Genomic DNA, 26,545 nt, shown 5'->3' with positions numbered 1-26,545 from the left:
TTTGATACAGGCTTGAGGAACTGATCATGTAAACCTTAACAACCCAGGCAGGGCACTTTTCATCTCCCTGCAAGCTGCGTGGCTCATCTCAGGATGAAATGGGCCGCAGGGAAGGGTTTGTAATTCAACTCCGGACTCCAAAGGCTCCCGCAAGATAAGCCCACACCCTATGCAAAGTTATGGCAGGAAGCCCCACCAGGCCCTTGTGATAAGCTCTCCAAGCCCATGGCCGGGGATTGACGATTGTTTGGCAAAGGGGTGGTATCCACTGCTTCAACTGTGACTTTGGGCCAGAGGCTTCTAACAGACAGACGTGCCTCAGGCCAGTCATGGCAGTGTATGTGGTGTCAGGGCCTGGCTGAGATTACTTGGAGAGGGAGATCGATGCTATTAAACCCCTACTTGGTGTGAGTGACGGTCTACCGGCAGGTGACAATCCCGGAGGCATATCAGAGAGACAAGGGGACACATGCTGAATTGGCTGGAGTTGAGGTTGGGGTTGGGGAGTGGTATATCCACCTCAGGTATCATGAGCAGGCTTCCACCCAGCTTCCGCTCCAGCCTTTGTATTCTGCATAACAAATGATTCCCTGCTGCTCCCAGATATCTGGCCCTGTGCTTAACTCTCTCAGAAGACAAGCAGGCATGCATTCACCAGAACAATCTGTGGAATCCTGTTTTATCCGCTTTGGGGGAAGGACTTAAACTGCCCTCCCCTCCCTCCCACCAACCCAGAGAAACATTAAAGATGCTGGCATCTCAGCCCATTTCCACAAAGTTGTCTCACCTAATCTCTAGCACTTTGTTCCATGTTCCAAGAGGACCAAACTGCTAGGAGCCCCCAGATATATGTAAGATGCTATTTCCTGTCCCTGGGCCTTTGCACATGCTGTGCTCTCTGCCCCAAACTCTGCTTCCCTTCTTGTCCCCCCCCCCCCCATCTATCCCCTCCTCCTCCTCCTTGGCTCAGATAGCATCTCTGAGCTGACCTTTCCCTGAGCCTCCGGGGGAGCTGTACCCCTCTTCTGTGCTCTCCCAGCGCCCCACCATGACCTCTGTCAATACTTCTCCCAGGAAACATAACCGTGCGTACTTTGCTTCACCATCTCTACAGCTGCACAGCAGCCACTCGGCCCCGAGAAATGTTCCCTAAATGCTGCCTTCATTAGGCAGCGTGCAGAAAGGACCTGAAACAACAGACCAGGTCCGGAAACCTCTTCGCTGACTTGTTCAGCAAATGTTTTTGCCTACCTGAGGGGGTGGGCAGAGTGAAAGCAGACGGCAAGTGGTAGAGAGCAAAGCAGGCCTCTCCCTGCCCGCGGGGAGTTCATGTGCAGGTGAATCTCACAAGCTGAGGTACAACTATTTCGCTGGAGTTTTGATTACAGGCCCGCAAAGAACAAGGCCGAGATTCGGGCGAGGCCGGTGAGGCACTCACCCAGGGTGCGAAATTTAAGAAAGTGATCCCCAAAAAGACAAAAAGGGACTTTAAGGAAACATTTTTCAAATCAAAATTAATGCGAAAACATGCATGCTGAACAATATGTCCAAAATGTAAACACATACCATGCCAAGCCAAGCCCTATTGGAGCCGAAGGAGGAAAAATGTGTACGTACATGTTTTTACACATTTTAATAGATTATCTCTGCCCCCCCAGCACATTAAAGTACTTGAAAACATTGAGAACATTTAAAAATAGGTGTATTAAAACTCTGTTTTATGCTTAAATATTTATTTCAAAACCGAATTTGTTGTCATTTTACCATCAGCTTAACTCAGAAACCTCTGAAGATTGCCACTCGGTCACGAGAAACTGTCGAATGTGGCAATGGGGAGTTTGCTTCCAATAAAGCCAGGAGCACGTATTTTCCCTCTGGCCTCAGGCACTAACTTGGCTCAGCACGGAATAGGTCTTTATTTAAGACTTGTTATTTTAAGACTGTTATTTTGTTCGTCATTCTTTTGCATGAATTTTGATAGTTTGAAATGTTGAGTTAGAATATTTATCTTGATCACTGAGGGGCTTTAAGGGGGCACCCACTTGTATGTTGCACCCAAAGCAAGCACGTCACCCATTTCACCCTAATCCCAGCCTTGCCAAAGATTAGAGGAGCCCATCCTAGGCCAGGGGTTCAGGAAAGCCACCCCCGCCCGCCCGCACCATGGAACAGTGAGCCTGAGGCCTGTAGGGGGCGTTAAGGCTGTGAGGGCTGGAGAGAGTCCTGCCTACAGTTCAGCTCTGAGTTGGTAAGAGTCTTAGCCAAGCATAACAAGAATAATGGTGAGCATATATCAGCCTAACATGCCCAGGCACCGTCAGGGGAAATAGATACTGATTTAATCCTCACCATAACACCTATGAGGCAGGGATTATTATCCCCATTTCAAAGACTAGAAACTGGAACACAGGTTAAGCTACCCGTTCAAAGCCATGAAGGCATGAAGTGATAGAGACAGAATGAGAATCCAGGCAACCTCATGTCTACGCCGATCTAAAGACCCTCTGCTTTCTCACTTACAAAAAAAAAAAAACAAAAAACAAAAAAAAGATACTTTGGCTGGAGTGGAGCGAGCCACCAGGAAGCTAACGTGGGAGGAGGATGAGATTGGGGCCAGAAGTTCAAGCCTTGGGAAGGTCCCTGCAGGAATTTCAAAGCCCTGAAGGGAGAGTAAATGGCGCCATGTTAAAGCTCTCACCGCCATCTCTACAGGTGTCTCGGGCCTCCATCTTTGAAATCTGGACACATTGGGCTCAAGCGGTCCCTGGAAAGAAGTAGAGGAGGAGCGTTTTAACATAATTTACTTTAATTCAAATGAGGACTGTCTCGGCCAAGCCACAGTGGATTCCACACACCGGTGATAGAAAGCCCTGCCCACACAGCCAGGGGACAAGGGACCTGCCACAAATAGGAACCTCAGCATCTTTCATCACCAACAACCTCCTGAGCACTTTCACTGCACGTGGTGAGGCAGAGGTGCGGTCAAAGGCACAGATTCTGGCATCAGACCGCGTTTTCGGTCTTGACTTTGTGACCCTGGGTGTTACCTACAACCTCTAGACCTCAGTTTCTCACCTTTAAGAGGAGGTATCATTACAGAACTGGCTTAGCTGGTCACAAACTCATTCTCCTCTTCTCCTGGCACACAGCTAGACTATTCACAGCCCCCGTGCCATTAGGTGTGGCTGTGACTAAGTATTGGCCAACGGAATGTGGGAAAGAAGCAATGGGTACCACTTCCAGGCCTGACTCACACACCCTCCCTCACCATCCTCCTCCTCTCTCTCCCAGTCTGCTGGCAGGATGATTAGCCCCCGGGGGGACTTGGAAGCCCTGGGTTGAACATAGAGCCTCCACCAGCTGGAATCCCTGGTCAACCGCATGCAGCAAGGAGCTCCTGTCTTGAGGCACGATCTCTTGGAGCAGGACCCGAGGCAGGACTGGAGTGAATGGGAGCCTTTGACGAAGGGTCTCAGGGAGAGGAGGTGGGGAAGGGGAGGCCAGGCCAGGGATGGGGAGCGAAGCAAGGATGTGGTTGCAGCAGGGGACTAGCCTTGGCCTGACCCCCCAAACTACACCCCGGGGCTGGTTCGGCCTGAAGGCAGGAAGTGGGGCGCTGGCCTTTGTACTTGTCATCCACTGACGACTGCACCAGCATCCAGGAGGTGGGGGATGTAAACTCCCTCCTGGGCAAGGAAGCCTCTTCTCCCCTCCCCCCACCACTCAGCAGAAGTCAACTTTCTGGAGAAGGGGGGCCGCTGTGAGCCAGTATCACCCACGACGGTACCTCCCAACCTCCCACTCAGGAATTTCTTGTGGAGTTTATTTGAGCAACAAGTGAACATGGTCTTTGTTCAGCCACCGCAATTTCTGGGTTTCTATACATCACCGTAACAAGCATAAGAAAAATCTGTCGATTGAGTTGTGCGGTGATTAAATGAGATGCCATCCGATTGTGGTGATTAGAACCACAGGTTAACGCCTATGTCTGAAATCATCAAATTATGCGGATTAAATACATGTAACTTTTTGGATATCAATTATACTGCCAATAAAGCTGTACCAAAAAAAAAATCTTCTGTATTTTTTATAAAAAATTATAATTCATAATTATAAAGTTATAATTCATAAACAACTTTCATTTAAAAAAAAATATTTAAACCCGCATATTGAAAGGGATACCATGGGCCTGGGAATATGGACCCAAAGCAGCCAAGATAGGAACATGCTCTGAGAAATCTGTCTTTCAAGAAAAATAAATTAAATTATTTGACCACCTCCCTCAAAAATGAGATGCCAGGCTCAGACTGCTTAGCACATGGGATGCGCTCAAGGACTGTTAGCCATCATCAGGGATGATTTCTCTGCAGCAGGTACTGGAGAGGTGAAAATGCCCGTCCTGCTCTGCTCTGGTGATCCTCACGGTCTTGAGAGCAGAGGACAGGTGGAAATAGAGGATTACCAAACTACGGGAAGTAAGGGCAGTGTCCGAAATATGCGCAGGGGAGCTCACCCCTAAATCTACCTAAGGATGGAATAAAATGCTTCAAAGTGGAAGTGAAGCTTGAGTTGACTTTTCGAGGATAAGCAGGTGTTCTCCAACAGACACAGAGGAGAAACCACTCCCAGAGCGGGGGCCATGCATGAATGATGATGTTGGGGACCTCTCCTTCCGGCTCCGGAGCTCCCTGTATGTATTTACACAAGAATTGGTATTTTCCGTTGTATTGGTCCCTTCTGCCTCTTGGTTCTATGATCTGGGACAAATCACGAAACCTTTAGAGCCTTAGGGTCCACAGTTGTCCTAGGGAGATGACGGCACCTGTCTCTTAGGCTCGGGTTTGATTCCAGGACTGGGCAACGCACAACCTGACCATAGTAGATACTAGATTAATGTTAGTTAGCCCCTCCTCCTTCCCTGCATGCCTCCCCCCATCCTGCCCCCAGGGCTTCCCCCATGGTACCTGCCTCAGGAACCTCTTGGTCACATAAAAGCTCCCACCTACCCCACTGCACCCATTCTATCCAATCCAGAGCCTCAGCTGCCTGCTGTGGGCCAGGCACTCCAAATCGGCACTCCTCTTTGTTCCCCCACCAGCCCCCGCTCACAGCCAAGCCTCACCCCCCCCCTTCTCTTCCCCCTCCTGCCTGCCCCATTCATCAGCAGAAGCTTGGGGGAGTATGCATGTGTCAGACACAGAGTGGGTTCCAATCCTCTGATGGCCTGACTTATTTTTAGCAGACCCCCACCTCCTGCACACCAAGCCCCAGGTCCTCAGCTGCCAGATCTTTCCAACAGGAACAGGGACATGCCTGGATACAAACAAGATTCGAACTCTGAGTCCCTTTTACCTAGATATTTGCAGCTCCAGCCTGCGAGTCCAACAGTCCAAGCTTCTGTTTGTGAACTTGTTTCTTTTTCCCCACTCCCCAGCCCCTGTCTGTTCTTATTTTTGGTTCACCACCAGGAGCAATCATTTCCATTTCCCTATAAACTAGCAGGGAGAAGGTCCCCTCTCCAAATACAAAGATACTAGAGCAGGCAGGGAAAGTGGAACCATATTGGGCAATTCAGCAGAACCAGGAAAAACTGAGGATGGGACACATCACATGGGAGAGAAGACATAAGACTTTAAAGATAGGGGCCCCTGGGTGGCTCAGTTAAGCATTGATTTCAGGGTTCGTGGGATCGAGCCCCACACCCAGGCTTTGCACTGACTGCACAGAGCCTGCTTGGGATTCTCCCCTCTCTCTCTCTCTATCTCTATCTCTGCTCCTCCCTTCCAGGTGTATGTGCAGGGCTCTAGGAAGAAAGAAAGAAATCAAGGAAGGAAGGAAGGAAGGAAGGAAGGAAGGAAGGAAGGAAGGAAGGAAGGAAGGAAGGAAGGAAAGAAAGAAAGGAAGAAAGGAAGAAAGAGAGAATCTACACTCACTAAAGAGTGTCACTATTATTTTCAGTTTTGACATTCACCTGCACAACAATCCTGTGAACTCCCCCCTAGAATTAGGAGCACCTGGGTGGCTCAGTCGGTTAGGTGTCTGACTTTGGCTCAGGTCATGATCACAGGGTTCATGGGTTTGAGCCCTGTGTTGGTCTGTGCTGACAGCTCAGAGCCTGGAGCCTGCTTCGGATTCTCTCTCTCTCTCGCTCTCTCTCTCTCTCTCTGTGTGTGTCTCTCTGCCCCACTCACACCCTGTCTCTAAGAAACAAATAAGCATTAGAGAAAATTAAAAAAAAAAAAAAAAGAATTAGGAGCACCTGAAGGACAGGATCAGTTTCTTATTTTTTTGCAGATCTAGCACCTGCCATCATAACATGCACTCACTGTTGGCTGAAGATGAAAAGGTAGCTGGTGCCATCCTTACTTCATAGATCATGACAGTCAGGCTCTGAGGAATAAGACAAACCTAGTCTGTCTGCCTCCAGCCCCTCCAGCCCCTCTCTTCACTAAGCCATGGCCATACTCAGCTGCCTCTTTTACAGAAATAATTTGGAACGACAGATAAGGTCATCACGCACATTTGTCTGAGGGGTGAAGAAGGCTAAGTTTGTCCACATTATGGAACAGATCCAGGCAGGTGCCCTCTGGTATCCTGTCATCACGCAGAGATGCCCTGGTTTACCAGCCCTAATCTCCAGAGTTTCTGGGCTAGTGATTCATTCATTCATTCATTCATTCATCAAGGATTGATTGCAAACCTTGGCAAGGAGGAAACAAAACATAAAGAGACACAGGCTTTTCCTTCTGGAAGCTCACAGTCTACCAACTGATGTGGGCTTGTACGTAAATAATGCTGGTATAGTGTGACACAGGTTTTAAAGGAGATTTGCCCAAGGGAGATCTCTCCCCCTGTGAGATGAGACAGCAGGATGTCTTCACTACTTTGGAGGCAAGAAGGAGGATCAGAGAGGACTTCCTCCAGAAAGAAAGGCTGGATCTGGGAAAGCATTCACTGGGCGAACAAGGAGGGAAAGAGCGTCGCTAGCAGCGAGAATAAAAGGCCAGGAGGCACAGCTGAGCAGGAAGCCTGAGACCATAAGCGACTGTGAGTGGCAGGTGTCTAGGCAAAGAGCTCAGAGCAGTGACTGTCGAGGAGGCAGCAGGAACAGCCTGCACAAGCCTCACGGGCAGCTTGCTTCATCGAAGACAATCGTAGACCCTGGAAGAATTTGAGGTGCGGCCATGATATGATCAGATTTGTGTTTTAGGAGCAGGGTGCACATTTCTCATCCACACACAAGCCCATTCAAGGGAGGGCACACTTTCTTTTCTTTTTCATCCTGTCAGCAACATTTGCCCCCTTCTTGTATTCCAGAAGTGAGCACGAGCTTGGCTCTCCTCCTGCTTTTCTGACGGTGCCTTCCCTGCTTTCTCAGTAAGTCTCTCTCTCCCTCTCTCTCTCTCTCTCTCTCTCTCTCTCAGACTTTCTAAACATGGATGCCTCCCCAGTTTCTGCCAAGAGTCAACTGCCTACGTTTTCTCTCCACTCCATCCTCTGGGGATCTCATGCACATCTGAAGCTCCAACACTGAAGTGCCTTGAGGGTGAACCCTGAACCCAAATCTCCAACAGGGTCTTATAAATGATGGGCAGATCTCCACAATTCTGCCAAATTACCTGAACGTTGTTGGTCAACATTATTTATAAAGCTGTTCGAGAAGAGCAGATTTCTAGTCCTACAAGAGGGTTTGGCTAAGTCCTGTGATGTCAAGATTGCCCCAAGTGTATCAAAGTACCAAACAAAGAAGTAAAAAAGTAGCATCTATGCATACTATTTTGCATATCAAACAGATTCTTCGCCCTCTTTAGCAGGTGTTTACTGGGAGTCTATTCAATATCCAAACCTGTGCTGGGCAATGCAGAAAATACAAGGGCAGCCCTTCAACCCTGTTCTTTCTTCAAAGGGCTTCCACCTCAGTGGGCACAGTACAGGGGACAAGGGGACATCGCGACCAAGAGTACGAGCTTTGTGCCTGCATCCTCGCCCCTCGCAAGCATGATCCTGGAGAAGGAATTTTACCTCTCTCAATCTCAGTGTCTCCATCTGTAAAATGGGAACCAATAATACATCCCTTATCGACTTGCGGCAAGGATCCAGTTCAGTAAAACTGTAAAGGGGAGTGTTTGGCGTGTTATAAATGAGCCACTGCAGGAACGAGTTTGGTAGTTCCTCAAAAAGTTAAACCTGGGGTTACCAGTTGATGTATGACCTAGCAATTCTGCTCCTAGGTGTGTACCCAAAAGAAATAGAAACACGTGGCCACATACAAAGACGTGGACGTGAATGTTCACTGCCGCATTATTCACAACCACCAAAAGGTGGCCCAACCGTCCATCAGAAGGTGGCCCAACTGTCCATCGATGGCTGAACGGATGAACAATTGTGGTATACTCATATTTGCCGTATTATTCAGCCATAACAAGGCAGGAAGTGCTGATACATACTATAATGTGGATGAACCTTGAAAACATTAGGCCAAATGCAAAGAGCCAGACACAAATGGTCACATATTGTATGATTCCATTAATTTGAAATATCTGGATAGGTAAATCCATAAAAGCAGCACAGATTGAAGGTTACCGGGGATGGGGGAGGGAAGAATGAGAAACAAATGCTTAATGGGCCCAAGGTTTCCTTTTTGGGTGATTAAACTAGATAGAGATAGTGGCTATACAATATGGTGAATGTGGTAACACTGGATGGTTCACTTTAAAATGGTTAATTTTATGTTCTATACATTTCACCTCAATTTAAAAACCAAAACAAAAATAAAAACAAACGAGGTTTCACCTTTTCCTGAGCCAGTCATGATCGTCAGCTTGGCTTGAGATTAGCCCCAAACTCCACAGTGCCAGGGGCACCTGGGCGGCTCAGACAGTTGAGCATCCAGCTTCAACTCACGTCATGATCTCATGGTTTGTGGTTCGAGCCCTGCTTCGGGCTCCACGCTGAGAGTGAGGAGGCTGCTTCAGATTCCCTGTCTCCCTCTCTCTTTCTCTCTCTCTCAAAAGTAAATAAACATTAAAAAAAAAATACCATGCCAGTCAGGCAGGAGCCCTTGGCACCTGTGCAGCCCTCGGGCCCAGGAGAAAGACAGGAGACTGTCCCTGCCCTGTGGAGCCCATGGATGGTCACAAATGCTCCTGAGCTCCGGAGGCTGGTTCTCTGGCTGTGCATCTCGTGCCCACCTACTGCAGTCTCTGTGCAAAACATTCAAAACCTCTGACCCTCCGTTTCCTCACCAGTGAGATGGAAGGAATAACAGTGCCAGCCGCAGAGATGTGAAAATGAAGGGGCAGAACGTTTTCCTGGGCCTCCCCCAACAAATTAACACAAACCCCGGGGGCTCGGGGCAGCAAACTTTATTCCCTCACGTCTAGAGACTGGAAGTGTGACCTCAAGCTCTCAGCAGGCCACGCTCCCTCTAGAAGCAACAGGGGAGAAGCCTCTCTTGCCCCTCCAGCTTCTGCTGGGTCCAGGCATGCCTTGTCTTGTGACTGCATCCCGGCCTCCACCTGCACGGGACCTTCTCCTCTTCCCCATGTCCATAAGCACACTTGTCACTGGATGTAGAGCCCAGGTGGATAATTCAGGATGATCTCATCTCCACATCCTTACCTTAATTGTATCTGCAAAGCCCCTTTCGTCCAAATAAGGCCACATCCGCAGGCTCTGGGAATAACAACACAGACGGATCTCCTGGGGGGCCACCATTCAAACCACTCCGGGGAGAATCCAGATGAAGTGCTTCTGTAGCACTTAGTAAATGTCAGAGATGTCATCACCGTCCCCATCATTGTCACAATTATTAGCTAGGCCATATCTCAGCCCCTCTCGGGAACCCTTGAAATCTTCACCTCACTGGGGCTCCTCCCAGGCTGCAGACACTCTTCCTCCTCATTAGGAGGCCTGATTTCTTCTGGTGCCCCCTTCCCCTTACTAAGTGAACTCTCACAGGGCTTTTTACAGCTCTCCTTCCTCATCACCAACCATCGAAAGCCTCCCATATCTGGGTCCCACCCACTACTCTGATATTAGATTGTAGTCTAGACTGCCTGCATACATTTATGGAGCAGCCCCCAGCTACCTCTGCCCCATCCCTGCCATTGAGGCTCCTGCTTTCCTCCCACTTGCTGCCTCCAACCCTTAACTAGGGAGTTTATAAAAATTGAAGGCTCAGGCTGCATCCCCAAACCAACTGAATTGGAATTTCCTGGGAGTAGAAGACAGTCATTCAAGAATGGCATGGTCCCATACCCAGGCACTTGGAATGCCCAAGATACCCATGGGACTCTGCCCACTATGCAGGTGTTAAAAGAAAAACATCTCACTTACTGGGCAGTCCTAGACCAGAAGGAGATATAGTGACACAGCCTGGGTTTTGGTGGCAGATTTGGGATCAAATCTTGCCACTGACTAAGCTCTATGGCCTTGGCCATGTTCCTTAACCTCTGAAGCTCTGGTTTCTTGTGTTGAAAATGGAGACAACAATGTTTACCTGAGAACTAGTTTGTATAGTGATGGATATTCACATCTAGCAGTGTCTGGACCATAATAGGAACAATCAAAAGCCCTACCTCCTGGAATTCCTCCCTTCCTCCTGGAATTTGCCAAAAGTTTAAATCCAATTTCAGACACCAAAACTGTACCTTCTATAAGTGGCCCCTGGAAAGGAATTGATTGTTTAGGCTAGATTCCTCAACGTTTTATTAGATAAGGGACGACTCCAGAAACCCACTCCTGGATTATTAAAATAGGGAGGGGAGGGTGCTGATTGGTCCTCAGCTTCCAGACACTTGGTGATCATCTGCCTGGTTTAACACAGGCAGCACACAGAGATCTGGCCCTGTGACAGGCTACCAAAGCTGGTAGCCGTAGACGTTCTGTTGAGCAAGTTGGCCAAATTCTCCATCTTCCTGCCAAAGCAAAGAACCCAGAGGCACTGGTTCCAAGAGGCTTGAACTTCTGGGGGAGCCACAGAGTCCCTACTCCTGACCACCCAGTGTTTTCTTGGTCATCCCTACAAAGTGAGGGGCAAACTCCTCTGAGAAACCAGAAACCAGAACCCACCAGGCTGGGAAGTGAAGAACCCAAATCCTCTGCCTTTTGCCTTCCCAACGAGCACCCACAGAATCCTGCTACACCAACAAAAACTCAAACCAAAAGCCCTTTCCTTGCACATCTCATCTTTTCATCCTTCTCATACCAGTTTGCAAATACCCTGCTGCCGTCCTTCTCCTAGGATACAGGAAAGATGGAGGTATCTTTGCTATCTTCTTCCAACTTTTTTCTCTATCTCTTTTCCCCAGTGCCCAGTGGAACATCTGACACATTTATCCATTGATTTATTCAGCAAACATTTATGGAGCACCTGCTAGGTGCCAGACCCTATGCACGCTTAGAGATTGGCACACAGAAGACGATCCACCGAAGAATTGTTGAAATGAATTCAACTTATTTAGAACCCACCCATACCAGCCAACCGGTTCGCAGATAATACGTTGGCACAAGTCCCATGGGCCGTCACATTCTCATATGCCCTGAGCAAAATGTATACTTCCATGGGGAAGCCAATATCGGTACCTTAAACCTTCACCATAAAAGGAATCTTAGGGTTCATATAAAACCCTGGATCCCAACTCTGGATCCCCAGGTGATTCCAGTGTACCATCAGAGTTGAAAAACACTCATCTAGTCCAACCTCTCACCCAAAAAAAAAAAAAAAAAAATGTCCCTGCTATGTCTCCCCATTGTCTTTTGTATAAAATACCCAACTGTTTTGCCATAGTCTACAGTGCTCTGCATGATCTGATCCCTGCCTGACCTAACCCCTCTGCTCACAGTGCCCAGCCACACGGACCTCTCTCCATTCCCGAGAGCATCAGTCTGGGCCTTCACCTTTGCTGGTCATGTAGGACTTACTCAAGGCTTATCCCATCAGAGACAGCTTTTCTGAGTACGCAGTATGAAGTATAACACACTCCACACTCCACACACACATACACACAAAAGCACACATATGCACATACAAACACACACAGATGTTCTTGGACATCCCCTTTTGTTGCGCTATAACACCCATCACTGGCTACAACTATCTTTTTATCTGTTTCTTCACTTCTTTCCTGATTGACTCCACCATTAAAAAGGAAACTTCATGAAAGCAGGGACCTTGTGTATCTTGTTCACCACTGGATCCAAGTGCCTAGTGCATAGAAGACACTTAGTAAGCACTAGTTAAATGAATGAATCAATCAACAAATCAGTCATTGAGCTGGAGTCCCTACCTGCACACATCTAGTGACAGAGGGAAGTATCTTTCTCCCTCCCAAGGTGATCTCATGCCATTGTTGGCCAGCTGAGATTGTTAGAAAATTGCTTCCAGGGCACTTAGGTGGCTCAGTCAGTTAAACAGCTGACTCTCGGTTTCTGCTCAGGTCAGGATCTCACGGTTTGTGGGTTCAAGCACCGCATCAGTCCTCATGCTGACAATGCGGAGCCTGCTCGGAATGCTCTCTCTCCCGCAATCTCTGCTCCTCCCCTGCTCTCTCTGTCTCTCAAAATAAATTAATTAATTAAAAAAATTGTTTAGAAAATTGTTTCCATCGCTTCTTGGCCTTTTAGCTAAGATCAAGTGTAGAAAATTGTTTCTAACACCAACTGGTGCCTTCATCCTTCTCACTTCCTGCTACTGGCTTCACTGTCACTCCCTGCAGCCACCCCAAACAAGGCCAGTCCTCCTTACTCATGACAGGCCTCCAAATATTTGGAGACTGTTAAGTTTCCTCACGGCCTTCTATCATCCAGGTGAATAGCTTCTGGAAGATGTCATCAAGAAACACGGCCGTGTTGGCCTTTGATGACTGTGTCCATAAAACAATTCAACTTCCTGAATCTGTAAACAGCCTATGTTTTTATTTGCCAGAACAGCCGCCTACACGCTGCCAGGGTGGGGTCTGCATTTGCATTTTCCCCATCTCTGAGCTGTCACCACGAAGGTCCGAGTGTCCTCTTTAGAGGACCCTGAGAAATACGCTCCTGGCCATTATCAATTTCTATGAGAGGATCTTAGAAGCTACTTAAAGACAAAAAATTTTTAAAGAGGTACCTGGGACGAAGTCCCCACAGGAGCCCCCTGCTGTGTGGGTGTAAGAAGGGAGCATAGAATTTGTTTTCCTTCAGATTCTACCTTTATCTCCTCTGCCAGGCCTCCCCCATCACCCTTTCTGAAGTAGCATATACACCCCCTCTCCATCCTCTACCAGCCAGCGCCTACTATCTGGTTCCAATGCTTTGTTTTCCTTAAAGCACATGGTCCTATTTATCTACTTAGTCGCCTGTTTATTGTTCCTTCAGGTAGAATGTAAGCTGGGTGAAGACAGGGACGTTACCTGCCTTGCAAAACATGGTATCACCGGGGCTAAAATGGCAGCCGGTGCCATGACGGTGCTTGATAGCCAATGAGAGAAGAATACAAGGTTGCCCGAAAGCTTGGGAGATGTCGGACAAATCAGATTCTCAGCTTCCTCTTCTACAGAATGGGGAGAGAAGACAGTAATCCCCTCCTTACCAGACAACTGGAAGGCCCAACTCAGACGATGTCTGTGGAAGCGTGTCACCAGCTGAAACTCCATGAGATGTTCAGGGTTATGGCGTCATACACAGGCACACACAGGGCTGCATTTACAAGCAGAAAAAGTCAGTGGCTGCCCCTTGAGTGTGATTTGAAGGGCCTAATTGCCCTGAAAGAGTCTCCCTTATTGTTTTACTGTCTCAAAATTCCACCATGAGACATTCCTTTCAGTAAAGGCATCGTGTTTCCACTAACAGAGAAATGCTTCCCTCGATCTGAAGATGGGAGGGTAGAGATAAGGGAGGAGAAGATAGCTTTCTTTCTCTTTACCACAGCTATTTTCCTTTCAGCCCTGGAGTCTTGCTAATTTTTACAACACTTCAGATGCAGGAGCCTGGATTACTTTCACTGCCAACTATTTTTAAAATGGAAGGATAAACTTCACTATCATCAGCCTATCTTTCCAGCTTGGCTTAGGACTTCGGAGGCATTTTCCATCTGGACCTCAGTTCTGTCGCAACACACATTCCATAGGAGGAGAACCTCACCGTCAAGTGTTTCCTGTCTGTCTTGCCAAAAAAAAAAAAAAAAAAAAAAGGACTCCAAAGATGAGACTCCAGGCAAAGCTTTGGCCCAGACGGGTCCAACAGGATTATCACTGTCTGGAAGCAGAGGCAGGGGATCCCCTGTGCCTTCAGGAGTGGCGGGAAGAAGTAAACTTGGGAGAAGCCTTGACCAGCTCCCCGTGGTGATGCCTACACTCCAACTAGCCCAACTGTCTGCCCTTCCCCATGCCATCCTTCCTGTTCCTGAATTCCGACCTTGGTGCTGGCTGTCCCTCAAAACCCAGTCACTTATTTAACAAGCAGGGCCTTAGCTCCTGCTCTGAGCTGGGGTCATACGTGATCTCTGTCCGTCAAGACTTCAGAACCAAGTGAGGGCCCCCGAAGAAGATGGCAAGCAGGACGCACGGTGACAATTCCAGGATGCTGGGGTACTCAGAGAAGGAACATCGAGGGGGATCATTTAATAAGGTCTCAGAAGGTTTGGGAATGCTTGTGAGAGGAGGGGGTAAACTGAAGCTTAAAGAGTAAGTGTGAGTTGGCCCAGGACGGAAGGGAAGAAGAGCACCACAAAACTTCGGGGAACAGAATATGCAAAATGAGAGAAGGGCATCTTCAGGGAAGTAGAGGAGGTTGGTTTGGCCCGAGAGAAGAGAGTATAAGGCAGGAGCCAAGAAGGGCCTGGAACAGCAAGTGGGGTCAGATGATGAAAGCCCCACAGGGTATGCTGAGGGGGATGGGCTTATCGCTAGAATATCATATCCCAGAACCCACTGAAGGATTTTTAAATGATCAGGGTTGCATTCAGATAAATTACTACAGCTACAGTTTGGAAAACGGATCCTGGGGAAGGAGGCCGGATGGAAGAGTGGAGAACAAATAAGAAGCTATGGCAAAACCCACCCAAATGGTGGTGACATCTGAAACAAGGCAGCGGCAGTTCAGGGAATGAGAAGAAGCTCAGTTCAGGGCATGTTGAGACCCAGGGCTTTGGTGCCATATGGACCTGGGTCTTTATCTTGGCAGCTGGACCTACTCATGTGTCCCCGGCAAGGCAACGAGCTTTCCACACAGTCACTTTATCTGGAAAAGAAGATAATAATACCCAGCTCGTCAGGTTGTGAAGATTTGAACTGCAAATGTCAAATGTCCACTGCGGTGCAGAGTCAGGCACACAGTAGGTCTTCAACAGACAGCAGCTTTTCTGTTTATCTCTATCATTGAAGAAGAGAGAGCCAGCATTCTAGATCTGCCAATATTCTGCATTAGCAACCCCAATTCTGGTGGTTATGGGCTACCCAACGCTGTATGCAACTTGAAACCTCGTATTTCCTCCTCAATAGATGTGGACAACTTATAAAGCATGCCATCGTCTTAATAAGGAGAAAAAGCAACAGCAACGTGAATGACCATCAACCTACAGGTATCTGGTGGATGCCCTCTGCATGCATAGCCCTGCACTAGAAAATGCAAAGACCCAAAGAAGAACCCAGCAAAGTACTAGATATAATATCTGCCTCAAGACATTTACCAACTGGTTGGGGAAATCAATTAGAAACCCATGAGATCCTGGAAGAACAATATCTCTTTTCATTTCTTATCTTAGAAGAATTTTTTACAGCTTTTGTCCCTAGTGACCTTGCCTTCCTTCCTGAAACTCGCTATACCTGGATTTCCAAGGCACCACCCTACACTAATGATTTTTTTTTTCCATTCTCTTTTCTTGGTTCTTCTTCCACCTGCTATCCACTGTTGGAGCTCCCCAGGGCTCTCTGGTCCTCTTGTCTTCTCACGGCACACAGCTCCTGATTCACAGCTCCAAGTCATGGCTTCATGGACCTCTGTGCCAAGTTTATGGCCGAGCTGCAGCCCCACCTTCCAGGCACAACCCCTAGGTTTCCCATGCACATACCAGACCTAACATTTTCAAGGCCGAAGCCATTGTTTTCTCCCCCTCCAAACTCTTCTTCCTGCAGGCCAGACCCAAGTTCATGCTTTTACTATCTACTTGGCTGTCCAAGTTCTGCTTTCCGAGTGACAGATAGCTCAGTGGTTATAAACCGCAAGTGCTAGAACCAGGCTATCTGGGCTCAGGTCCTATTTCCCTTTCTGATTTGCTCTGTGATACGTAAATTACTAACCATCTCTGTGCCTCAGTTTCCTCGCCTATAAAATAGGTACTTCAGTAGTACCTATCTTATAGAGGTGTTGGGAGGATGAAATGAGTGAATATTTACATAAAGGGCATCACACACATCATGTATGGCACGTTACGTGTGATATATAAAGGTTTGCATTTATTACTGTTATCTCAGATTCTTGCTCCTTCCTCAAACCTCTGCAAATGATTTGCCCTCAACTGCAGCAAATTCCTGCTGCTTAGATCCTCACTTACCCATTCCAGTTGCTACCGTCTGTGTGCGGGCCTTCCTTATCTATGCTAGAAGGTCTCAAAGCAGCTGCCCCTCATCCTACACCTCCGCAGGGAAGGGCCCCAGGGTGGAGGCCCCAAAATCACCTGGCCGGTGCTCCTGAAACTAATGCCAAGACCTTCTAACCATCAGATGCTGTGGTCCTAGAACCCCGGCGTCCCATCCAGGTCAGCATGAGTCCGTGGAGGTCCTTAAAATTCCCCCCGGGTTGGGATTCTTCCTACTTGGTTTTCCTGCCTTCAGCCCTCCCTTATTGCCTGGTCCCTTTCAGTCTCAAGACAGGTGAGACTCAACTTGGCCTTTGACTCCCACTTGCTCTCCCCGAGGACCCCTCCTTCTGGATTGATAAGGGTGAGAACACTCAAGCCCCAGATAAGACCTCAGCTCCCAGCTCCTGCCCCTCCACTCCCTCCGGCTCCACTTTGAAGTTCCCAAAACCCTGCCTCTGTGGGCTGATTGTGTTATCTTCACAGCCAAGGTGAGAGCGCAGAGAATGACTTTATGGTTTCCTGTAAGCGGCTCTCCCCAAAGTCATGATTTCTTATAAGAGGAACAAAAGGAAGTGAGGGAGTTGTGACGGAAGGAAGCCCAGCAGTTTTACGGCCATTAGAATGCTATTCCTCGTGGAGTAGAGGCCCCATGCGGGTTTAGAGAACGGAAAGGAGAGGGGTTTAGCGGGTATTTGATACACGTTTAGAGCAGTGGTTCTAAACCAGGGGTAATCTTGCTCTCCAGGGAACATGTGACAAAGTGTGGACATATTTCTGATTGTTACAACCTGGAGGCATGGGTGCTACCAGCATCTGATGGGTAGTCCCAAAAGTTTCTCCTAACCATCCTGCGATGCACACCACAGCTGCCCACAACAAAGATTTATTGGGCCCAAAATGCCAATAGCGCTGTGGTTCAGAAACCCTGGGTTAGAGAATGGAAGGAAAAGGGGAGGGAAAGAAAGATCCTTCTGCTAACCCGAAGGACAAGGAGCCAAACCATTTTGTTTGCCGCTCTTTAATTTTTCCAGTGTCTACACTACTCAGAGGTCTCCGATCCCACTCTCATTCAGAAAAGGGTACAGCAAAGTGGGATCTATGGGTTTCCTGACACACACATGAAAAAGCACACACGTTCGTGGTTCTCAGAGACGTTATTCCATTGTAGCTCTGTCCCTGGTAACCTGCCACATTTGGGCAAGTGACCTCAGTTGGCTTTTCTGCACAAGGAAGGAGAGGGACCCAGGGCTCCCTGGGAGACACCAAATTCTCTAGGACACAGTGGGTGCTCCTGGAAGCAAGAACCGGGGGGACCTCCAAAGGGGTCAACCAGGTGGGCCGAAGAGCATACAAGTCCTCGAGGAAAAGAGGCACCAGAGCCAGACCCTGGACAAGAAAGGGTAGGCGTGATTTAGCAAACTGAGAAGGGAAAGAGGTCTACCTGCAGAAGCAGTTTCGGAATGGAGATGAAGTGTCTGTCTGGCACACTGCCGATGCTCGCAAATACCGCCTCTTTCCCCTGAAGAAGATGAGGCGAGTGGACAAAACTAAATAGACAGGGACCCCGGCCAGGTCATCTGACAGCTACCGTAATTACTGACAGCACCCCGCAGCCCTCGGGAGCCCCCCTCTGGATGGGAACGCTGGGACAGAGCACCAACACCGTCTCCTTCAGTCGACCCGCCGTATTTCCAGGTATGAGAACCTTTTCAACATAATTTCCTCATGATTTTACTCTTCTCTCTATTGTCAACCCACTGGCACATCAGAGCAAAACTTTTTGTCTAAATCCTGTAAACTATAAATGAATGTGTGTTTTTGTCATCACAGTGCCCATGCATTGTTGTTTTTTCTTTCGTTCTTTTCACAGACCATTTTTTACAAAAGTTTAAGGTTTACAGCAAAATTGGGAGGGAGGTACAGAGATATCTCATGTACTGCCTGTCTCCACATATGCACAGACTCCTCCAGTATCAATGTCCACACCAGAGAGGTACCTCTGTTATAGTCAATGAACCTACACGGACGCATCGTAATCACCCAGACTCCGTAGTTTACAGAAGGGTTCACTCTTGGTGTCGTACATCCTATGGGTTTAGACAAATGTATAATGATGTGTACTTACATACATTACAGTATGATGTGGAGTAGTTTCATTGCCCCAAAAGTTCTCTGTGTTTCATCAATTCATCCCTCCCTCTCCTCAGCCCCTGGTAACCCCTGATCATTTACTGTCTCCATAGTTTTGCTTATTCGAGAATGACATATAGTTAGAATCGTATAGCTTGTAGCCTTTTCAGATTGCCTTCTTTCACGTAGTAATATGCACTTAAGCTGCCTCCATGTCTCTTCGTGCCTTGATAGTTCATTTATTTTTAGCACTGGGTAATATTCCCTTCTGTTGTCTATAATATTAATATCTATAATATTCTATTCACCTACTTAGTGAAGCACATCTTGCTTGCTTCCAGTTTGGGCAATCATAAATAAAGCTACTATAAATATCTGTGTGCAGTTTTGTGCGGACGTAAGTTTTCATCCATGCGCTTTCGAGAAATGGCCATATATGTGTGAGGCACCTTGTGCTCTGGTCTCCGGGTAATGCTCCGAGGAGAAAATGATGACTGGGTTTCCTGGAGAGACCCAGTAGCCCGCCCCTAGATCCTTGGCTACTGATAAATAGTAGCTAAAACAAATTCATATTTCAGATCATCCAAACCAGGCTTCAAGAGGGAATGTGACAGGTAGACACTCATAGTTCTTTACTGACAGACTCCAAAGGATAGCCCTGGGCTCCTGCCTACTGGCTGACTCTATCCCCTCCCACCCCCACCCCTTCTTCTTTCAGATACCTTTGTCTAAAATCCCTCCTTAGACTAGGGGCATGCCTCGGCCAGTGAGAACAACCCAGCAGCGTGGGTAACTACTGAGTGTAGTTAAAGAAGAGTCACATTCCTTCTCTGACAGATAAGTCCCTAGAAGGATCTTGCCAGCTCTGAGGCAGGGAAGCATAATGACAAAGGCCCTGAAGTCAGATTCCATCCTTCATTTAACAAATATTTTGGAAGATCTATCTGTGTCGGACACCATTCTAAGAACCAGCCATGGTGGGGAGCAGGGTAGCTCCCAACACCCAAGTTTCTGGCCGCCACTTGCCAGCTGAGTGACCTTGAAATACAGTTCATCATCTCTGAGTCTCAGCTTCTTCATTCGTGAAATGGGATTTTTGTTAAGTATGTGCCCTATACAGGGATTGAGATAACATCTGGACGTTTCTTGGCCAATGCTGGCAAATCATGAGCACACAACATAAGTTAGCTGCTAATATTAAGAGACCAAAGGAACTGGGAGAGTCCTGGTGGAGATTTATCTTAAAACTCTGAGACAAGTGGATTGTAGGGCCTCCCCCCACGAAATGACACCAAGAGGAAAAGCAGGTGCTTTTGTTTTTAATGTGAGTGCTTACAGACTGGCACAGACCTCCCTTCTCCTAACTTCCATGCAGTGGCTTCAAAGAGAAAATTTTTCCATTTGCCCAGAAGCTGACCCACCCTTTCCTTTGCTTATTGAATAGCCATTAATGACGAGTGTGCCTCCCATCCCTCAGAATCCCACTTATGTCTGGGATGGTTACAGTGGTAAAGACACCTGAGCCTCTGTAACTGCATCTCGAAATCCAGGCCCCTCTGAAGCCAAGCTCTTAGCTTCAGCATTTATAGGCACGCCTACAAACTAGGACTAGGATATAACAGGAAGCTTCTATACCTTTGACTTTTACAATTGCTTGTGTTTTAAATTCACAATACTTTTCAAGAGCTTAAACAAAGAAAAAAGCCCTCCTTGTATTGATTCAGCAATGGGTCTTCTTAGGCCTGGGCTAATGGAGCACTCAGAGGCTTTTTCATTAGATAAAGTCTGCCCCTTTCTGCTTGAGATTCTTGTGTCCATAGAGAAGTCTGCCTTTGTCATTCTAAATAGCTATTAAGGTCATAAAGAATAAATGGGGCCTTCATCAGCCTATGGGCTTCCTTTGTCTTGTCAGTAAGACCCTTTGAGATGATGGGCTTGACTTTCACCTGAAGATTCTACTCACTGGTCTGGCCAAAGGGTTGAGGCACAGCCAACACCATCACACCTGTCATTGGACCTTGGGAAGCCAGGTCCCAGTTATGTTAAAACTCTGAGACAAGTGGATTGTAGGGCCATGTAGGGGGAGCCCCTACCATATCCTAGGGGTTCAGGCATCCTTGATGGCAGTGCATCCTTATGGCTCAGTGCAAAATGAGGCCACAGGCACAGGATAATAAGAATCACGCTCTTACACTGGGTGTTGTATGGAAACCAACATGATAATAAATTATATTAAAAAAAAAAAAAAGAATCACACTCCTTGTACCCAGACGAGGTAGAGGGGCAGTCATCATATCCCCAAAGGAAAGTTTTAGGAGGACATGAGGTGAGCCTTTAGAGAATGAGTACAGAATTCCAGAAGTTCTCTGCATCCTAACAAAGCAAAGATAACCATAAATCCGGAAAGTGCCCCAGGCACCGTGATTAACAAACCCAAATCTGCAAGGTTCCAGTGGCCCTCATTGTCTTTGAAGTTCCTCCTTTACCTCCAGGTCATGTCTAAATTCCTCAACCTGGCTGTCGAAATCCTTCAGAAGTTGCCCCAAATCTAGGCAACTTATCATGACAGCAAAAGTAAGGCCACAAGATTATAGCACCCAGAGCATGAAGCACCACGTTGGAGGCCTGGCTCTGGTATTTCACAGCACTGAGTGCTGGGCAAGTCTCAGCAGCAGCCCTGTGAGGTGGTTCTTACGGGAGAGAAAAGGGAACAGCAGCCTGGGGGGATCTGGTGACTTCTAGGATTTATGGGATAGTCAAAGGCAAACCGGGCGGAGAACGGGAGTTTGCTTCCCAAACCCTGTGCTCCTTCCCTTAAGCCACACCTGCCCCTTCCCTCCTCAGAACATCTAACTCACGTTCTGTACAGGTCTTTTTGTAGCTTTTGCACTTATGAAAGCTTCTGCTAGTTGACATCTTGAGCTTTCCTTACTCTGTGCTTAGATGCCAGTGCCTCTTTGCAACCATCATCTGTCCACACTTTGCCCATTAGATGCCCTTCGGAGAGACGATGCAGGAGGATTTTCCATCGATGCAGGAGGATTTTGTTCTCCCGTGAGAACGTTCACTAATTCTCCCATTTCACTTTGTTTTCCTTCTCCCTGACCATGAACCCAACCTCAACTTACAAAAGCCTGAAATTTTCATCAAATAATTATCTACTGGATAGATAGGCTAAAAATTTATATATATTACTTATGATATATAAAATATGTTGTTACATATATATTAATTATATACACACATTTTATATGTACACTGTAATATAATATTTACATTATAAATATATCATATATATACACATATGTAATTTATATACACACACATGCAAAGGACTGAAGTCCGAGTACATACATAATCAACAAATAAGCTTTCAACATAGCCCTGAACCCCCTAACTTGAAGGGTGACCCCCGCACACATGAGAAGAACCCTTGAAGCTTTAGTCAATAGAAGGGGAAAAGATAGGGAATGATTCCCTCTCTCCATTCTCCAAAATGGGTAAGTCAGAGGCTTGGAGGCACAGAGGAGAGATTTGAGAATGAATGAAGGGAAAGCACAAGAATGAGGGAAAAACGGGGTGCCCGGGTGGCTCAGTGGGTTAAGCATCTGATTCTTGATTTCGACTCAGGTCACGATCTCGGGGTTCGTAAGTTTGAGCGCTGACAGCAAGGAGCCTTCTTGGGATTCTCTCCCTCTCTCTCTCTCTCTCTCTCTCTCTGCCCCTCCCCCACTCACGCACACAAAATAAATAAACTCTCTCCAAATAAACTTTTGACAAATGCGGGAAACGAACTCCGATGCTCTTCCTTTCTTCCTCAAAGACTACTCAGTCTGGGTCATTATACCGAGCGTGTTAACAAACACCCCCCCAAGTGTCAGTGCTTTCACACAAGAGAAGCTTGTTTTTTCTCTCCTGTAACAATTCAGTGTGAGGACTCAGTGGGCACCTGTCCAAGTGGTCCTGCTGAAGGCCCTCTCGCACACAGACCCACGCAGACACAGGTGAGGGGAAGCACGTCACCCCTGCCCCTTCAGAGCATCACGGAGCCCAGCCCGCAAGCTACTCAAACCATCGAGTCCTCTTTCCCCAGCGCCTTCCTGTCCTGATGGGGATGAGGGGCTCATGACGTCACCAACTGACTCCCGACCACCTACTTTGCAGAGGTTTTCCGGGCGGTCCATCTCATAGCACATTCTGGTATGTGATAATCTGTTCCCTTAGGGTCTCAGCTCAAAGTTTCATGTTAACGTCCTTTTATACAACCCTTTACTGTTCTGTAACTTCCCCCTGAGCAAAGTGCCAATCTTTTCATCTTTGTCGCCCAGCCCCAGACAGAGTGCTCGAGAGCCATTGGTTGAATGAAGGAACTAATGAACTGACCGACATTGGAGAAATATGCACAGCACGTTTCGCAAACATTAGGACATCAATCTGGCTGGAGTGGCGCTTGTTGAGGAGATGATCAGGAACTAAGCTTAGAAGAAAGCTCAGACGTGTTTGGAGCAGAGAAAACTGTAAGTGACAGACTGAGGAACAGATTGAAAAAGCATGTGCACCAGGAACACATGGGTCCAGGCGGACACCTCGCTCTGTCACTAAGGTTAACTGTGGACCAAAAGCCAGTTACATAAGCTCTCTGGCTCTCAGCATTCTCATTGTTAAATACATACCATCATTCCTATCTGGTAAAGTTTATGTGAAGTTTCATGGAAACAATGGATACAAAGCATCTGCTGCGGGGCTTATCACACAGTGGATAATCGACATGTGATCATAATTATAATTTAAAAGCCATATCTGAGTGCTTGCTGGTCTCATGAAATGACACACAGACTGTGTCAAATGCTTCATAGGCACGATTTCGTATAATCCTCGTACAAACCCCACAAGATGGGGAGGCAGTCAGCCTGGTTTTAACACGAGGAACTGTACTTAAGTGCCTTGCTCAAAGTCACAAAGCTAGTGAGAGACAGATGGGATTTGGACCCACATCTCTCTGCAGAGCGTGCTGTTAGCCTGACACCCCTATGCATCTTTAATGAAGCATCATTGCATATCTCCCATTCAGAAACTCTAGGAAACAAACAAGAAAGAGTGCCAGATCTCAAGGAGCACACCATGCTAAAAGCAATTACAAATTCTCTTTTCTCGATTAAAACAAAAAGTGGTGATGTTGGAATCAAAATATTTGTTGAAAATCTCTAAGGAAATGGGAAAATGTTAGTATGTTAGTATGAGTGGACCTCACCCTGTGGATAGGAGCCCGTGGAGAGGATCAGAGGAGGGGGTATGAATAATGCTGGGAAGCTCGTGAAGTGCTTTGGGAAAAGCGGAGGCAGTAGGTTTCCAAAGGTTTGGGGAGAGCTGGGTTATTCTCCCACAGACCTCCCCCCTCTTCTTCCCACGAAAAGTAGAACAAGAATGCTAAGCAGAGAAGGAAAGGCAAGATACATGGGGATACTGTGCAAGGGCACCCCACCAAATTCACAAAGCCCAAATCCCAAAGAGAAGACCACCGCTGAGCTGGAAAAGCAAACAGAGAAAGCCTGAGTAAGGCTGACTCAAAGCATGCTTCATCTGACGCTAGGACCAAAAGCAAGAGTGACCTGGATGTTAAACTCTAAAAAACTTCCAGAATATATTACTAAAAAGCCAAAGGCTGACACTTAGGAATACAGATGGCAAGCATCAGGCCATCCGGATCTAAGTCATGAGCCCAGGATGGATGGCCAGACACGAGGGCTGGACACCTTTGAGGAGGTCTGTCAGAAGAGCTCCCAGAGGTCTGGTGGAGCCAATGGGCAGAGTGATCAACTCAAGCTCCTCCAGTGGCTTAAGCTTTAAACAGACCTTTCGCAGGACTAGCTGATAACAGCAAAGATAATAAGAACAGCAACAACAACAATATTGACCGTGTGGGGCACGAGAGTGTGCACCATACATAACACTTTGCATAGATGAGTCAACTTAACCCTTATCACAGTCTGATAGACTGGCTATTTTAATCACCAGTTTAATAAAGCTACAGAAAACCAGACACCGTGGTGTTAAATGACTTGCCCGAGGTCACACAGCCCACAGGGGCAGCACCTGAATTCCTAAGTCCCTGCTGACAATCATTCTGCCATATGACACATCTTAGAGGGCCAGGAGCTAAACCAGAGGCCAGGATGAAGATAGGAAGAGACGGTAGCATGAACAACAAGCAAAAGAGGGAAAAGACATTGGGCTCCAGAAGTAGAGTGCTCAGCTCTAGTCTTTGTCAGCTAAATGACTTTCAGCAGGTTACTTCACATTCCTGTTTCTTAGTTTGCTCATCCATAAAATGGGGATAATAATACCAACTACCTCCTAGAGTTGTTGCAAGGAGTCTTTGAGTTAACAACGCACAAAGCACTTAGAACAGTATCCAGCACTTGGCAAGTGCTATTTTAGCTACCATGGTTATTAAGGTGGGTGGGCCAAGCTGTGTGTTTGAGACTCCGTTCTTGAGTGCCAGGATCCGATGGTCTCACAGGAGCTTCAAGGAGCCACCGTGAATTGGAAGAAGTTAATATCGGTTTACCTACAGTGAGGCTCGGCAAACGCATGGATTTCCCTCTCCTAATAGGGTTTGAAAGCAGAAATGTTCTATGCATAGCAAGCAAAGATTTTGAGGTCTCTTACGACATTCTGGTAGCAATGGGGAGAACTGAGATCTTCACAAATGTTGGAGGTGGTGGTGAATTCACGGAAGGTTGAAGAATGTTCCTGCAGAGAGCCAATCAATTTTCTTATTAGTTTGGAAGAAGACAGAAAAAGGCATGCTTGCCCGGTAGGCAGGTGACTCCAAACTCGAAGACAAAGCAAATGCATGGGATGATTGACAGATGAATGTTCAAAAATTTGTCAAGGGGGGAAGGAGAGTACATGTCCAGGGATTGATGCAAAGTCCTGGCCACGTACTTTAAAAATTTAGGCTGAGGTCTAGATGAGAGGACTTAGCAACTGCCACTGAAGAAGAGGAACAAGAAGAGAAGAAAGAGAGAGGGGGAAGAAAAGGAAGCAAAGGAAGAAGGGGGAGGAGGAGGAGAAAGAAAAGGAGAATTAGAGTCTAAGTGCATGCGCCACGCAAGCAACCATGGGAAACAGAAGCCCCAAAACTAAACAAATCCTGCCAATATTCATCAAACGTGCAAGCCCTTAACAAGAAGGCAGAGAGAGACCTGAGCTCCGAAGCAATCAGGTCAGGACCAAAGTGCCAGGTTCACCCCCAGGCAGTGCTTCCATGGAGGAAACTAGGAACAGACCCAGCTGCGTTCAGGAGAGGGGACAGTATCTCAAAGCCACATCACACCTGGAACAGCTGATGGAACGAGAGGTGTTCTCCTTGGGGAACCAAATTCAAAAGGGACCAGGCCAGTTATCTTCAGTACTCAAGGGCTGTCATGAAGACAGGGATTCAGCTAGCGCTCTGTGGTTCCTGATGCAGAGCTAAGATCAAAAACTAGAAGCGAAAGGGTGGAAATTTCAACTCAAAATATAAGAATGAAGAAACCAAGGCTGTTCAAAGGGGTAGATGATGGGCTTCTTAGTGGTGGTGAAATATCTGGAGATGTTTCAGGATCATAGAGAGTTACACAGGCCACCTCTCCAGTTGCTTTCCAATCTGAGGTTCCGCCATCCCTTGACATGGCGACAAGGACTCTTCCCAATAGGCAGCAACAATAACTACTGGAATTTGTAAAATTCTTTGCGGTTTACAGGTGTCTTTCCTCTACGTTATCTAAAAGTATACTCTATATACTGGGACCATGGCAAAGAGGAATTTTTTTCATTAATTGGCTTATTTACTCATTCAACAGATTGCTT

The sequence above is a fragment of the Acinonyx jubatus genome, chromosome F2, assembly GCF_027475565.1.
Source record: "Acinonyx jubatus isolate Ajub_Pintada_27869175 chromosome F2, VMU_Ajub_asm_v1.0, whole genome shotgun sequence".
NCBI lineage: Eukaryota > Metazoa > Chordata > Mammalia > Carnivora > Felidae > Acinonyx > Acinonyx jubatus.
This window is presented reverse-complemented; position numbering follows the sequence as displayed.